This window comes from Manacus vitellinus, unplaced genomic scaffold, assembly GCF_001715985.3.
Source record: "Manacus vitellinus isolate BGI_N305 unplaced genomic scaffold, ASM171598v3 scaffold_61_pilon, whole genome shotgun sequence".
Lineage (NCBI taxonomy): Eukaryota > Metazoa > Chordata > Aves > Passeriformes > Pipridae > Manacus > Manacus vitellinus.
This window is the reverse complement of record NW_021940696.1, coordinates 18,317-34,283: the sequence shown is the minus strand read 5'-3', so window position 1 is coordinate 34,283 and position 15,967 is coordinate 18,317. Positions and strand designations below refer to the sequence as shown.

The 15,967-nt window shown below is 39.1% G+C and overlaps 1 protein-coding gene across 1 annotated transcript in view; it reads left to right on the top strand.

Annotated features, from left to right (window-relative positions):
- The window catches only part of LOC103767490 (catenin alpha-2), a gene marked incomplete at its 3' end in the record, with an annotated part of 99,920 nt that overhangs the window by 74,650 nt on the left and 9,303 nt on the right, over positions 1-15,967 (top strand). The window lies entirely within an intron of this gene.

Below are 15,967 nucleotides of genomic sequence, written 5' to 3'. Positions count from 1 at the left end.
TTTACCTGTGTGGTAGGAGAAAAATGTGTTTTCAATACATACCCATAACAAAACATTTCTTTTTTATTGACTTTGATTCTAATTATCTTTATTGTGGCAGAATTAAGTACCTTTCAGGTTTATTCCATTGTAAATCCTATAATATAAAGATGCCATCTGCCAGTATCATCAGCCCTGGGTTTTAGAACAAGACTGACACACCTCCAACTGGGATTTCAAAAGGAGTCTAAAAGACTTGGGCATAAAATACTGATTTTCAGTGAGTTAGTCCCCCAAAACTCATATTTATGTTTTTTTCAGCTTGTGAAAATTGGACTGAAGTGATCATATGAGCAGGCAGGGTTAAAATTTTGTGTGCATAAGCACTGATTAGTGAATATTCCAGCCTGTTCTGTCCTGAGGCTGTTTCTTCCTCCTCTCTGCTGTATGTATATTTGGTTTTACTGTTTTCGTGTTCCTCTGTGGTTTGGGGTTTTTTAAATGTTCAGTTACCAGTACATCAGAACAAGATGAATGCTTGTATACTCTATGTACAGTGATATTTCAATATTCTAACGGGGTTTTGTTGATTCATTTTTTGGGGTGGGTTTTGTTGTCGTGATGGTGGGGTTTCATTTGTGTTTTTTTTATGTAGAATTTCAGTGCTGATACCTAGCTGTTCTGGCATTAATTTTCACTTGTCAACTACTTCAGTTTCCTGTTGCTTGCATTACTTGTTTTGTGTTATGCCAAGTTCTAGTTCAGCATCTTCAGTGCTGATACGAGTGCCCACCTTCTCTCTGAATTTATAACACTCCCTTTGGGTCTGTGGTGCTGACTCAGCTTCTCCCAAGGAACCTCCTACTGAGTCATCAGCCTAAATTGTTGCACAGTGTCTTATCTTGACTGAATTTCTGACTTTTTAATTGACAACAAGACTTTTGTTCTCTTTGGTTTCGAATCTATACTTTAAAAAAACCCAAACAACAATGGGAGAGACAGAGAGATAAAAAAAGACCTTGAACGGTGTTATACAGAGTAATACAGACGTTCATCTTTTGTCAGCGCTGCAGGCTGGGGAAAAAGCCTGTCAGAAAAGTGGAGCAGCTTTTTTTTTTGGGTGTGTTCAACACGATTCTGTGGCTTGGAGAGCAGGAGGCACCAAACCCCATCAGCAGCAGCCACGAGCCCTGCGAACGGGACCGGCCCCGCCGGGGTGGGAGAGGACACGTTTGGCTCAGTGACATAAAGAGCTGGATTAATGAACCGAGGCTGTGTTTTGCTGGCTGATTTCCTGGCAAGCTTCCAGCTTGGATAATTACATCCTCAACCTAAAAATGTCTCCAGCAGTCACAGCTGGCTCTGGGGTGCTCCTCGTTTCCTGCCCTGTGCTGCCGTGTGCTGTTCTGTTCTGTTCTGCTGCAGACAGCAATTCCTGCCAGGGAGACTTGCTTTCCATTGATGGGTGTGAAACAAATGCACTGTATGGTTTGCAAAATACTTTGGAATAAATGGGAATGCAAAGGATAGGTAGTGTTGAGGATCTTGTCGCTTTAATAATGTGGGAGGATGAGCAACAGTTTTGATTTACGGAGTTGGGTTCTAAAAACACAAAGAGCAAGATGAAAATATTTTGTGCCTAAAGCTCATCCCTGTGTAATTATGTGTATTTATGTATCCCATAATGACTCCATAATAGGAACACTTTGTCCTTATAGTTCAAAACCATCTAAGTGAAATAATCCAATTGCTGTGCCATGGAGTGCTTTGCTGTGTGGGTGTTTGTTCTGGTACTGTCAGGGTTGTGCCAAAGTTCTTCCAGAGGGGGACAAATGAGACCTGGGAAATGTGGATGTTTGTTGTTCATGTCTCCTTACACTGGGGTTGGAACTAGGTGATCTTTAAGGTCCCTTCCAACCCAAACCATTCCATGATTGTATGAGCATGAACCCTGAAACTACAAAGCCTGGGAAGTGCAGGAAAGTAAAGAAGAACTCATAGCAATAAAAAGTACAATACTTGCAACACTCATAGTATGGGTGTCTTAATGCAACTGGTCTTTTATTGATCGTTAGAGAAGAAGAAAACTCCCCGTGGAGGAGAAATTCAGGTTCTGATTGACACAAAAATCTATCAAGAACTGCAGGTCCATCGGGCTCAGGTCTGATTAAATTTATTAAGAGACAGTCTGGGATGCTGCAGAAGGCAAGACAAGGAAATACATTATGTTCATGTAAATTTATTCTATCAGTAAAATGACTTTGCCAGTGTCTATTTGTAGGTATGTGCTAGTGACTGTCTGATTTTAATGTAATTTTTCTGGAAGTTTTCTGGCATATGGCTGAAACATCCATTAAAAACATGATTTCCTTCAGCAGCTGGTGGTTGTGTTATAATTTTTTTTGCTTTTCAAGCACAGTCAATACAACTTCACACCATAATTTGAAATTTATACTTCAGTCAAGGGACAGAAAATAGCTCTAACTGTTTTTTGTGTTTGAAGGCACTGTAAAGTTGAGGTAGGCTTCATTTTTTGTTCATGCAGATTTATGCACGTTGTAGAGAAAGAATATGATCCGTGTACTCTGTGAGTATCTGTGAGCTTGGAAGTGTGGAGAAACATCTGAGACACAAAACTTTCTTGGCAATTTTTTTCTCTGTGATAGAACACACTAAAAATAATATTTTTAGTGCTTCAGTGCTTTTAGTTATCTACTTTTGAAAACTTTTTAAAGGATGATTTTAAAATAAATCCTGTAAAAGGTCTTCTTCCTTACTTCTTCCCTCCTGTCTCCTTCAGTGACCTTGGGAAAAAAGGAGGGAATCTGCATCTCTCAGGTGGTGGGAGCAGACTCCAAAATACACATATGAGAGAAGCTCGTTGTTATTAGAATGATTTCTATTGCTATTTTAAGTTCACTTGAGCTCTTGTGATTTCAATGACAGCACTTTGACACGGAGAGGGGCACATTCTGCACTGATACTTGTAATGCCATGTACGTTCACATAAAACTGTCTGAGTTTTGTGATACACAATATTTTTTTTGAGGCTGAAAACATCACCCCAGTTCAGGCAGTTTGTATTTTAGGAGACCTTTCCTGATTTAATCATTTTCTTTCAGTCAGGCCTTGTTGGACCAGCAGTTCCTTCCCAAACCCCCGTCCTTGCAGTTCCACGTTATCCCAAGTCTTTAACACTCACTGCCTGGAGGTCTTGGCTTTCCTGACCGAAGAATAAAATCCTTGATGGGATTTTGCCTTCCTTAAAACTTTTCCACTCTCTTTAGAATCTCTTTGGACTTTTGGTTTCTGCCCTCTAATGAATTCAGTTTTCTTTCTTAACTGCATTAAAAAACTGCAACCACCTCAGTTTCCCAAGGAGTCCCTGCTGCTCTCCTCTACTCCTTTCCCTCTCCTTTTCTTTGCTATCTTTGTGTCATTAGACACTTGCTTTGTCTGCCTTGCAACTTGGAATTTCCTTGAAATTCTGGAATTTCCTCTGTCTCATGGTGTCTCTCTGTCTCACATTCCCTGTTAACCCTTCTCACTTGTCTCCTCATACCCTCATCCTGTCTTCATGTGAGGTCCTTCTTGTCTCTCATGTTCAGTCATGGTTTTGAAATGCAAAGTAGAAAATAAAAATAAAAATAAAATGTCTTTCCCTTCTTGTTTTTTTTTTCCTCTCTTTACCTTACAAACTTAATGTAACTTATTTGTTGTCCTTGTTTTCTGTACCAGCAGATCATACTGCTCTCTGAATCCCTCCCTGGCCCTGGGAACCTCCTTCACACTTCTGTTAGCCCATCTTTCTGATTGTACTTAGTTTTGTCTATTCTGTCCCTTTTCCCACTGGATTTCCTTCCTTTATCTTACATACATTTAAGTCCAGGGTATGAGCATCTTCTTACATAGCATGTTATGCCTTCAGATCTACTTTCTTAGGAGAGTCATCTACCACAGACTTCCCAGGATTTACCCAATCTATTCTCTCTGCTGTCCTTTTGACTTGTAAAAAAAAGAAAAAAAGAAAAAAGGAAAAAAAAAAAGGGTTTGTACCCAATAGTATCTAAAAGCTTTCCTGGAATAGTTTGGGTTTAACATTTAAAATACAAATAATCCATTCCTCTGTGGTTCACTTGGTTAATAAGAATTCAGCTAATGGCTGTGGTTTGCCCTCTCTGTCTCTCTGCTACTCCTACAGCATTTTTTCCTAGTTTATAAAATATATAGAAGTCAAATTACTTCATGAGGGTGTTTCTGTAGAAGCCATTAAAAGACTTGTAAAAATACAGCTCTCACTTGAGGTGGGAAAGGAAGAAATTCTTTTTACAGAGAAAGCAAACGATGAAGTATTGTCTGATTTCTGTGTATTTTCAACTCTGAGTCCCTGTGACTGGACTCAAACTGAAGGGTTGATCTGCAACTGAAGATTTATGAAGGCATCTCTTACTGTAATAACTGAGCACTGATTCTTTCAGGGATTTTTTGATATTTTTTTCTGACTCTTTCTGGCTGATTGTTATTCCCACAGTCTGAGTTGAATGAAAGAACTGTAAGATACTGGGGCTGAATCTAGCAAGTATGAAGGAGCAATAATGGATCCCTTAAAAATATTTAAAAAGAGTCTGATACTAATATTTTATCACTTAGATTTTGTCTGCATGGCCTGAGCTGTTGTTTCTTACCTGGGTTGGGTGCTCGAGAAATCTAGAGAATCTAGAATTTTCCTCTAGAATCTAGAAAATAATTTTTAGGGAAAAAACCCATCTCTTTTCACTTAAATGTATATTTTCCCTTTGATTATTTGTAAAACTTTTCACTGAACTATATGAGAACTTCACATTTTTTTTGTTAATAGAAGTTAGTGTCTGCTAGTTCTTGGTAGAGGAGAAAGTGTGTCTGTGTGGAAAGAAATTGCTGGGGAGCAGTTATTTGAGACAAACTAGAACTTCTCTCCATTCTGAAAGATGAGATGAGGCTTGTGGTCGACCCTGCCTAATGGGGGAGCGACTCTTGGTCTGCACTGTAAAAGAACCTGTGTGTACAATAAGATATTCTCTTTATTTGACCATAGTAAAACTCTGTCTTGTTATTAAAAAGTACTCATAATCTATTTTGAATTGCTTGTTATGTGTGGAAGTGACTTCAGTTGTTATTCACCTTTGCAGTGCTCCTCCTCAGAAATCTGGCAAGTTAAATGTCATTCCATGCAAATACTCCAGCGCTGGCTCCTCCAGACCCTTTTCGATCCATTAATTATCTTTCAGCTCTCAGGGAATTTAGCTGCAGAAAGACATTAAAATGCCTTTTCTGAAATGATTTAAAACACTCGTGATGAAAAAGCAGATGGTGTAGAGCATGTCAAAGAGCTGTTGCACAGATAAGTAGTACCAGGGGTTCCCAAATCCAGCAGTGAGGCTGCTGCAGCTCCATGGCCCCAGTTCCAAGCAGTAAAGAGACTGATCATGTATTCCCAGTAAGCACATGCACACACACATACAGGGATCATATATGTACATTTTTACATATATATATGTGTGTATATACATGTCTGACCACACACATCAGGCACTAAGAACTCACTTTTCCGTGATTCTGTGAGACACAGGAACTGTTTGCCCAAAGATGTGGTGGATGCTCCGTCAGGGTCTGAACAACCTGGTCTAGTTGAAAATGTCCCTGCTTGTTGCAGATCTCTTCTAACCCAAACCTCTCCATCTTTCTGTGAAACAGCTGAACATCTGTAAGTGTAAAATACCTATATTTGTATGTGTAATGCAGATCCTTTCAGTAGCTGGGTTTAGCTTCTCTCTCTATCCCATAACTGACTCCTGGATCCTGGTCTTCCCAGTTGCCCCCACTCCCCAAAACACACCCACAAGCACATGGAAGGAGATGTTTGAGTTGACCTCCACATGCCATGGTCTGTCCAGCAGCTGGAGATCAGGAATCTGGCCAGACAAGTGCACTGACCAGCAGTCTGTTCACACACAGCTGGCCCCTTTTATCCTCTTATCCCTCCACTTTTCTGTGCGTGTTCCTCCCCAAATCATCTCGGTCCTCCCTTTTACCCACTTTTGGTTTCTCCTCTAAACATCCCATTACAAGTTTTGTGTGATCCTAAAATGATCTTCCCCTGCATCATCCCATAATAAGTCCTGTATCCTTAAGGAGGAAGCTGAAAATAGAGAAAAATGAGATGCATACAGGTGTCCCTGCCCATGGCAGGGGTTGGAACTAGATGGTCCTTAAGGTCCCTTCCAATCCAAACCATCCCATGATTTTGTGATTTTCTGTACACGTGGTTTAGGCTGTTGGGGAGGTCTTGAACTGATGATGATACTGGTTCTTGCTAAAGCCAACTGTGCTTATTCTCTGCACCATTTCCAAAAGATTTACTTCTGTTCCAGCCTTGGCTGGAGATTTTCTAATATTCATTTCACTTTTTAATGTTTTGTTTAAGCTCATGTGAGTTTAAATTTATGAAAGTGACTTATGTCTCTGAGGTATTTGTGTTATAAAGGGTAGTTGGTGTTTGATATATTGCCTAGACATGACAGTTTGAGGCAGATTTTGCAAAAGCAGTGATATATGTTTGAAAAAATAATATAAATTAATATATGTGGTGATTTTTCTTTTTTTATACTATAGTTATTTATATTGTCTTTCTTGAAGATTTTGGCACTATCATGGCTTTATATTAGGGAATAATAAATTTGCTTTAAAATGTCAACTTCTGACAGTTGTCAAAAATTAAATTATACTTTAAATTGCAAGTTATAGAAATAGTGTGTCTTCCAGAAGTGTTTGACTTGAATTCTAAACTCAGATTCTCAAATTACTACTTTTTTTTTTTTTAAAGCAATATTGCTGTTAAGAAAGGTTTTATTTAAGAAAGGATTGCAGACATGCAGCATGGTTTAAAAAAAAATGATCCCTCTCAAGGGATTGTAACTAGGCCATATTTTGCAGTAAATATTTAACTCCACCACCCATCCCAGTGCAGTATTAGTATGCATGAAATTTCTGAATTCAGGTCAAATTTGGAAAACAGTCCCACTAGGATTTAAATAAAAAGTAAAATAAAGCAGGGTCTTACGAATTGGAAGAGGCACCACAGGCAGTTGTCTTCCCCTGTTCTGTCTTCCAGCAGGAATTCCAAAACTGGATTCACAATGAGTAATCCCCAACAGCATTTAATGTGCATCCTTTTCAATTAAGTTTTGAGATAACCATGAGCAGTGTTCTGCAGGAGGATTTTCTGGCACTCATGGAATGTGTATTTAAGTGGCCTCTCTGTGTAATTCGATGTAGAGATTTGAATTGAAGGCTCTGACCCCTCAGAAGAACAGTCACTGTGAAACTGTAGAGCATCTCAGCCTCTCCTTTTGAAGCTGTTCTGATTTCTGTGCTGGTAAAATATCACCTGGATTCCAGCTGAGTGCTGGAAATGAAATCACTGTCCATTCGTTGGGCAGAAATTCTGAACTGAAATTATTTTTCTTCAATGTAACATTTAAAAAAAAAAGGAAAGAAAAGGAAAAGTTTGATTCATCCTTTGAAGTGGAAAATCAGTTTTTTTAGTCCAGTGGATCAAAAGGATTTGGAAGGAGATTCCTTTTTGCTTGGCAGTGAAGTGACCTCAGATGACCCTGTGTGGGTGTCCCCTAAAACTTCCATCACCAGTGAGGGCAATTTTTAACAGAGCAAAGGTGCTGAGAGTGTCACCTGCTGTCTAATGCAGTGATAGAGAAACTGGTGGGAGATCTGGAGCAGTGCAGGGGCTTTGTCTTGGATATTTAAACTGCGAAGTAGTTTTTTGAAGGGAGAAAGTCAAGGAGGTGGGCTTGAGATTTGGTCATTCCTTCATGTTTCAGTCAGATTAAAATCAGAATATCCTGAGTTGGAAGGGACCCACAAGGATCATGGAGTGCAGCTCCTGGCTCTGCACAGGACACCCCACAGAGTCCCACCATGTACCTGAGAGCATTGTCCAAGTGCTCCCTGAGCTCTGTCAGCCTCGGTGCTGTGGCCACCAAATGAAGAGCTGGTGGACAATATGGGATATGTTACAAAGGCAAAAGGGAAAGGCAGGTTTCTTTCTGCACCAGTACCGTTGTGTTTTGTCCTGTTGTCTCTACCACTCCAGTCCTTCCCCCCTTGCTGGGCTGAATGATGGATTTTCAGTCTTTTAAAAACTTACCGGGAAATTTCAAGTGATATTGTGATGATAATACACACAAAAAAACCCCCAATCAACCAGTTAGTAACAAACTTAGTCAAAAAAATTCTGACTAAGTTTTGTAAAGGAAGTGGTAAAATATCTTTTCAGTTTAACAAAGTGAGGTTTTCTGTGATCAGAATGGAATAGTAAGTACTGCTGAGATTCATCTCAAATGGGGGGACCTTGGGTTCTGATCCGTGGTACCAAGATTATCTCTGCTTACTTACAAGGGGGAATGGCCTTAAGGTGAATGAGGACAGGTTAGATTTAAACATTTGGAAGAAATTCTTCCCTGTGAGGGTGGTGAGGCCCTGGCACAGGTTGCCCAGAGAAGCTGTAGCTGCCCCATCCCTGGAGGTGTCCAAGGCCAGGTTGGGTGAGGCTTGGAGCAACCTGGGATAGTGGAACCATGGCAAGGGTGGAATCTGGATGGTCTTTAAGGTCCCTTCCAACCCAAACCATTCCTTGATTCTGTGGATACCCAGTGACATTTAATGGGAAAGATATAAATAGTCCTTGGATCACTAAACTTTATCTGGGAGTCTTCCTTGCCCCCTCCTCTGCCCTCCTCTTTGCCTACAGTATGTTTTGTTCTGTGTTCTTTATTTTGGGCTGCATTTTCCATGGCACTCATCCAACTTCAAAAGCTGTACAAGAGCTTCATTCTCCCATACAGATTAGGCTTTAATTTTGGATATGGTTTCAGAATGTGGTAGTTGATGAGAGAAGTATTGAAAGTGACAGCATGAAAATTTGAAATACGCCTCCTAATATCTGAATCCTAAAACATGCTTAGTCAATATATAAAAGGCTTTAATTTATTGCCTTTCCATTTACCATTTGGAACACGTCTGTGTCTGAAGTACATTTTTCACATACTACAAAGGCCAGTAATACTTTGCAGAGTGAGGGAATATAGAATGTTATAATCAAATAGCAGTCGCTGCTTTCCTCTGAGAAGTGTCAAATTACAGTATTCTGATCTCCAGCTATCTTGTTCTCTCTGTTTTTTTAAACCCTTTATCAAAGAAAAATTATTTTTAAACTTCAGATCTGCAAGATATTCTAGCTGCTGTTTATATATGAAAATGGGAAGAGGAGCATGTTCTGAAGTGCCCATGGAATGTAGAATTATTTTTATATGTACTAAAAATGAAAATCTAGACTCTCCACTGATTTGGATTTTGGATGTTTGCAAATCTCATTTGTCCATAATTGTTCTAATGGACTTTCAGAGCTATTCTTGGCTTTTTTTTAATTTATTTTATTTTATTTTTTTTGTTTGTTTTTTTTTTTTTGGTTATAGATAAGTCAGTTTTTAACCTCTGTTCCTACTATGTATTTTTACAATATTTTAAGAAATATATATTTTTTTCTTCTCAAACTGTATAACCCCTACTCCCTTTCACCTGCTTTTTCTGGACCTTGTGGTTCTAAATTGCTCTTTATTTTATTTATTTAAGACTTGTCGGCATGAACAGAGATTTTGGCAGGAACTCAGGGAAAAAAAAGAGAGTTTATGATCTTTGTGAGAAGGGGCAGAGGCAGCTCAGGGGGGCTGCAAGGATGTTTTGAGGTCATGCAGGGGGAAAATTAGAAGGGCCAGAGCCCAACTAGAACTTAACCTGGATACTGCCATAAAAAACAATAAAGGATTTTTCTATAAATACATTAGAAACAGAGGAGGGTCAGTTTGGGGACTTCATTGTGCTCTCCATCCCTGTCCTTCAGCTCAGAGCTGGGTACCTGGAGGACAGCTGGTCTCACTATGGGAGACTGAGGCAAAGAAGGCATTAAGTGCCTCAACCTTTCCCTCATTCTTTGTGACTCTGTTTCCCCCTGCACCTGTAAAGGATGGAGATCATGGAATCACAGAAGGGTTTGGGTTGGAAGGGACCTTAAAGGTCATCTGGTTCCAACACCTTCCACTGGACCAGGTTTCTCCGAGCCACATCCAGCTCTGATTCTCCTCAGCCTTCCTTCATGCCCAGGTGTCTGGAAAGGGCAGACCTAATGATCAACCATAATTTTCTCTATTATCTATAAAGACTTTCCCTAATGATAGTTTCTTTCTGTTCTCATTAAAAATCTGATGATAATCATGTCTGATTTATGACCCTTTTATTGTACATAACATATTGATCATATTCCTGTGGGTTGGTTCTGGGCCATAGATCAGCTTTGTGTTTTTGGCCCCTGCACTGGAATGTAAATGCACAGTATGAAGCTCAGATATCTCATTATCTCTCTGCACAGAAGCTCTTGCTGTTTTTAAACATTCAAACCATGCCTATAATTAATAAGGCATTAATTAATGAGGGACTCTTATATTAACACATGGATGTCAATACATGTATGTGAACTCCCAGTGAAACTGAGAATAAAATGTTAGGTTATTAAAATACTATCAAGTCAAGATTTGGTGAAAAATTGCTATAATCTTCAAAAGTTAATTTTTAAATGTAACTCCCAATTTTGGAAGGATTAACTTCATTGTCATGTAGACTGATGGTTTGAGCACGATTTCAGAAATCCTTGTTCTTTTGTGGTGTAAAAATGACTGCATTGGGTCTGAAATATAGGTTTGTGCAGATTATGTGTGCAGATTATGTGAGCAAATAGTAGAAATGAAATAACTTAATTCTTTAAAAGTGTTATTGTACCTTCTATCTCTTGCTCCATGTAAACATGCAAATACTCCCCTTGTATTCTTCGTTGTCTTTCTCTTATCTTTTTCTTAACATAAGCCTGTGCCACAGACATTTCCTGTGCTGAATACTCTCCTTGGTCTGCTTTTCTCCTTTCTCATTCTCTCTCATAGTGGAGTATCTTTTCCCATTTTTGTATTTAAATTTTTCCTGCTGTTATTTTTCTGCCTTGGCACAAACCCCTAAATTTTTCAACATGAGTGTGCTCATTCTCTTAATCCCACACAGAAGAGCTCTTTATTTACTTTTATCCATGTTTGTTCCCCAGATTTTTAACAGTGATATTAAGGATATGCCATATGCCTGTATAATTTTCAGGGTCTACCCATTTCCTTTATCTTGGGCTCTTCAGAACAGGGTGAATACCTGCTGACATATTAATCCAGGTTGCAGTGGGGCTTGGAAATGTGCTCTCTTCAGAGCCAGGTGGTCCCTGCTGCTCTTACTGCTTGTGTCAAGGCATTCAGAGACAGGATCTAAGTGTAAGGAAAAGCATAAATTAGCAGGGATACAGAACTGACCCTTAAAACAACTAGAGAGCTGATAATCCACTGGGTTGATCAATCTTATCATCAATCCTTCCCACGAGCTTATTATTCCTGTTAGCAGTTTGCTGCTCCCTCTGTTTTCACAGATCATTGGGATTTTTTTTTAAATTTTATTATGAAAATGCATCTTGCTGGAAAATATCAACCCTTTGAACTGAAGTTTATCTCAAAAAGTATCAATTTCAACTAAACTCTTCATTGGGCATTTTTTATTAGTGTGATGCTAGAGAGTGATGGAACTGATTCTAATTATGATTTTGAGCTTAGTTCACGGTGCCTTGGGCATAGATGGAATGTACCCTGGAATTTGCTTGGCTGTACAGTATTTGTCAGCCCCTTCAGGCCCCAGAATGGAAGTGAGATCCAGAATGATGGAATCTGAATGCTTCTGTAAGAAAACTGTGTGTGCTTTTCAAATGTTCTTCCTTTCCATACCTGCTACAGTTCGATCATATTTATTAATCACAATTTTCTTTACATGAATGCATTGTTGTGCAGAAACCGATTAAATGATTAAATTCAGGACTTTAATCACTAGGGCTCACAGATTTTTCTCTGTCAGTTACATTCATTTCAGTCCTGTTTTACAATAATGATTTTAATAAATTTACCAATCACAGTTCACCAAAAAATTGGCAACTTTCCCTAACACTTTTCCACTGTAGTGTCTTGTTTAGGTGATGAACTATTCTAACAATTTTGAATGTTCTTGTTGCAGTTCTGCAGCTACCATAGAGTAGCTGAGGGCTGCAGACAAAGTGGGATTAAAATGTTAATGTATACTCACATCCCAAACAATTTACTTTTGAACTGAAATTAAATTGTTTCATTGTACTTAAGTGCATCATTAATGTTTCAAATGCACCATTAATCTGGCTATTAATTAGAAAAGTTCTTTCTAAAATGTAACATTTGTGGGATAATTGTTTTCAATTGTCATAGACATGTGGCTAAATATCTTAAAATTCTGTATTAAGTATCTTAAAAGTTCTGTATTCTTGCTATTTTACCTTCCCTTAGGAAAAAAATTAGTTGGGTTAATTAAAATGACCTATTTTAATGATGTAGGAAGTGAATGATATGGTGTGCTGTTGGATCTAAAGAAGGACATTGAATCTAAAATACATATTAGATTTAAGGATATCCATTGTGCTTTAAAATGCAGAGTGACTCATCTTCCATCGCTCCATCTAAATGTCAAATGTAAAGTGCATCAAATTTAAGTGAACTAGATCATCTGTACAATCAGTTCCAGAAAGAAACAGCTCCAGGAGCTGGAATGTGATGGGAAAAGATCAGGCTCCATCATAGGTGGCCTTTTCTGGCCTTGAAATCCATTAATGTGCTGAGAACAGTGGTCATTCTCCCACAGATGGAGAACCAAATCCCAGCTGCAAGTGAAAGGGGAAGTGGGTTTAGGGGATGTGGCAGTAAAGCTATAGAAGAAAAGTATCAGGGAAAAGGGAGGTGAAGATTTAACAGCCATTGGTGTGAAGCTTTTGGAATTCTGAATAGAATTTTTAATGCGTATTTATATCAATTAAATATATAGGATGAAAATAAAAATTACTTCCCACATTTTAACAATGTCAAATAGGGGTTAATACTGAAATTAACTCTTTTCAGTTATGAGAATGGATTTTAAAGTGTTGTAAACAAAACATGTTGTTTTTAAGAGATGGGGTAAATAATCAATATGATTATTAAGGTAGGGGGAATATAGACAGTGGGAAACCAACCACCACAGACCAGATTTAGTTCATTATTCCTGAGCCAGAAACTTGACTGTTGACACGTGAACTCACCTGCTCTGGTGAGTTTCTAGACAAGTCCAAATGGGATAAAATTGGAGATCTTTACATCTTGAAGGGTTTGCTTTTGTTTGCTTGAATAGTGAGACAGCATCCATGAAGGAAGGATGAAAAACCTGCTTTATTTTAATATGCCCTATTAGGAATTATGGGTTATTCAGATCTTTCATATCATCATTTAGTGTCATCATCACTGTTCAATATGGACTGTGCAACTCAGTTTGTGTCTATATGCTATTATAATCTAGAGTGGCTTCATAACAATACTTTTGCTCTAATTACAAGGAGACCCCTCTAAAATACTTTAATTAGATCACGGATCAGTTGTCGCATCTTTTTAATCTTGGGTGTGTTGAACAAAACCCAAAATCTAAAAGAGATTGATTAATTAGACCACAGCTTTATTAATTTCTTCCATCTGAGAACTGCTCAGGAGTGGTGCAGCCAATCAATTTGTCATTGTTCCACTAATTATTTCCAGGTGTTTGGAGTATTGTCAGCATCCCCTGCTGATGAGAGCTGTTCTCTGGATTGCTGCTTTGTGCCTGTCTTCTATCTCTATTTTAATAAACACTTCAAGGCTTTGGAAAAATGACATTTCCTCTGTGTATTAACCATTAAAAAAGCCTTAGTTCATTGTTTGCTTTATAGGTAAATGTTTAAGTCTGCTTATGAGTCCCAAAGTTCCAGTAGCCTTTTTTTGGTGACCTTTGCAATCAGCTGTTGATTTTTTTGAAAGCAGTCTTTCAGCTTGTAGCACACAAGTTACCTCACCCAGGTTACCAGGTGACTTCTATGTGCATGTGATTCTGGTGAAATACATGCAAAGACATCTTTCATTGCTGTTCTGTGAGTGTCCAAATTTAATATCCAAAATAAAACAACATTTTGTGGCGGGAAAAATCCTTATTCACCACCTCAACATTGTATTTTGAAAATCTGAGGGAAAAGGGGTTTTTTTTGAGAATCAGGTCTAAAAGACTCCGTTTCTAGGTACTTTAACTTTATTATTAGAAAGTGACTACTGTGAAATCTCCTCTTGCATTCCCCCTCAAGGAAGGAGAGAGAGAGAGAGCAGGTCCCCCAGTTAAATCCCCTCAGGGCAGGGGAAGTGGTTTGATCACATCCTGGGAGACGGGAGCTGTAGGTTTGAACCTTCTCAAGCTGATGAGATCCCAGAAGCCAAATAACAATGGACACATCTTTTAGCCATTGCTCAGGTGCAGGAACGTGGCTTGGGGTGTGGCTCTTGTCAGGTTCATGGGATCAGAGAATGGCTGAGGGTGGAAGGGACCTCTGGAAATCCTCTGGTCCAACCCCCTTCGGGGCCACACAGAGCCCAGTGCCCGGGACTGTTTCCAGACAGATCTGGAATATTTCTGAGGATGGAAACTCCAAAACATCCCGGCACAACTCATTCCATCCATCACCCTCACAGACCAAAACTGTTCCCTGATGCTCAGTGACCCTCCTGTGTCTCCGTGTGTGCCCATTGCCCCTTGTCCTGTCAGTGGGCACCACTGGGAAGAGCCTGGCTCTGTCCTCTCTGCACCCTCCCTGCAGGTATTTACTGGTAATCATTCAAATTTGGGAATGAAGCTGAATTTCACTGTTAGTTTTTTTTTGTGATTGGTATTTTTTTATTGGGTTTGGTTTTAACTTGGGTGTTTTTTTGGTTTTAACTTGGGTGTTTTTTTGGTTTTATTTTGTTCCCTTCTTTTAAGATCAGTATTTCTTATGTGGCTAATAGGGGCTTTCTCCACTGAATGTTCTAGGTTTTCTTTTAAATCACTTTCTAACAGGGAAGGTTTGGGTTGGATATTAGGAAAATGTTCTTCCCCCAGGAGGGTGGTGGGGCACTGGAACAAGCTCCCCAGGGCAGTGGTCACAGCACCAAGCCTGACAGAGCTCAGGAAATGTTTGGGCAACATGGTGTGACTCTTGGGGCTGGTCCTGTGGAGAGCCAGGGGTTGGACTCAGTGATCCCTACAGGTCCTTTCCAGCCCAGGATATTCTGTGACTCTGCTAAGGATTTCTCATAGCTGCAAATGATATGTCCTAGAAAACTGCAGTTCTTATCATTTCTACTCCAGAAACAGAATTGTTTCGTGGGGCTGCTGGAATGATTATTGGAATGGATATTCCTTGCAATTAGAGAGGACTGAAATACTGCTTTTAGTCTGTCAGGGCTCGTCACAAAAATGCACAAAGTGAAGAAGGGACAATGGGAATAAGGGTGGAAGAAGAACACTTAGTGAGATTGAAGGACAGATAGGGCATGAGAAGAAATGGATATGAATTATCTATAAATACAGGCAGCATGGCATTAAAGTGTCTGTAATGGAAAGAACCTGTCAGGTTCTGGAGTTCATTTTAGAATCACTTTCCTACTTCACATAGGATTAATTGGGGTTAAATGTCTGAGCTGTTTCTAAGATGGAAGCCTGATAAGTTTTTGAGTGTAGCTATTATCATATTAAGATTATTATTAATTCTATTATGACATGATTGACTGCAGTGGCAGGGAAGCAGACCTGATGACTTCAGATGTCTGTGTTTCTTGCATTGACCTAATTTTCCCTGAAAGTAATTTAATATAGATTACAGAACAACTTGAAATGAATTTGGAAAGAAATGGGTGACTCAGTGGAGGGTTGGCTTTTTCCAGATAAGAAGGTTTTTCTGAAAAAATAATTG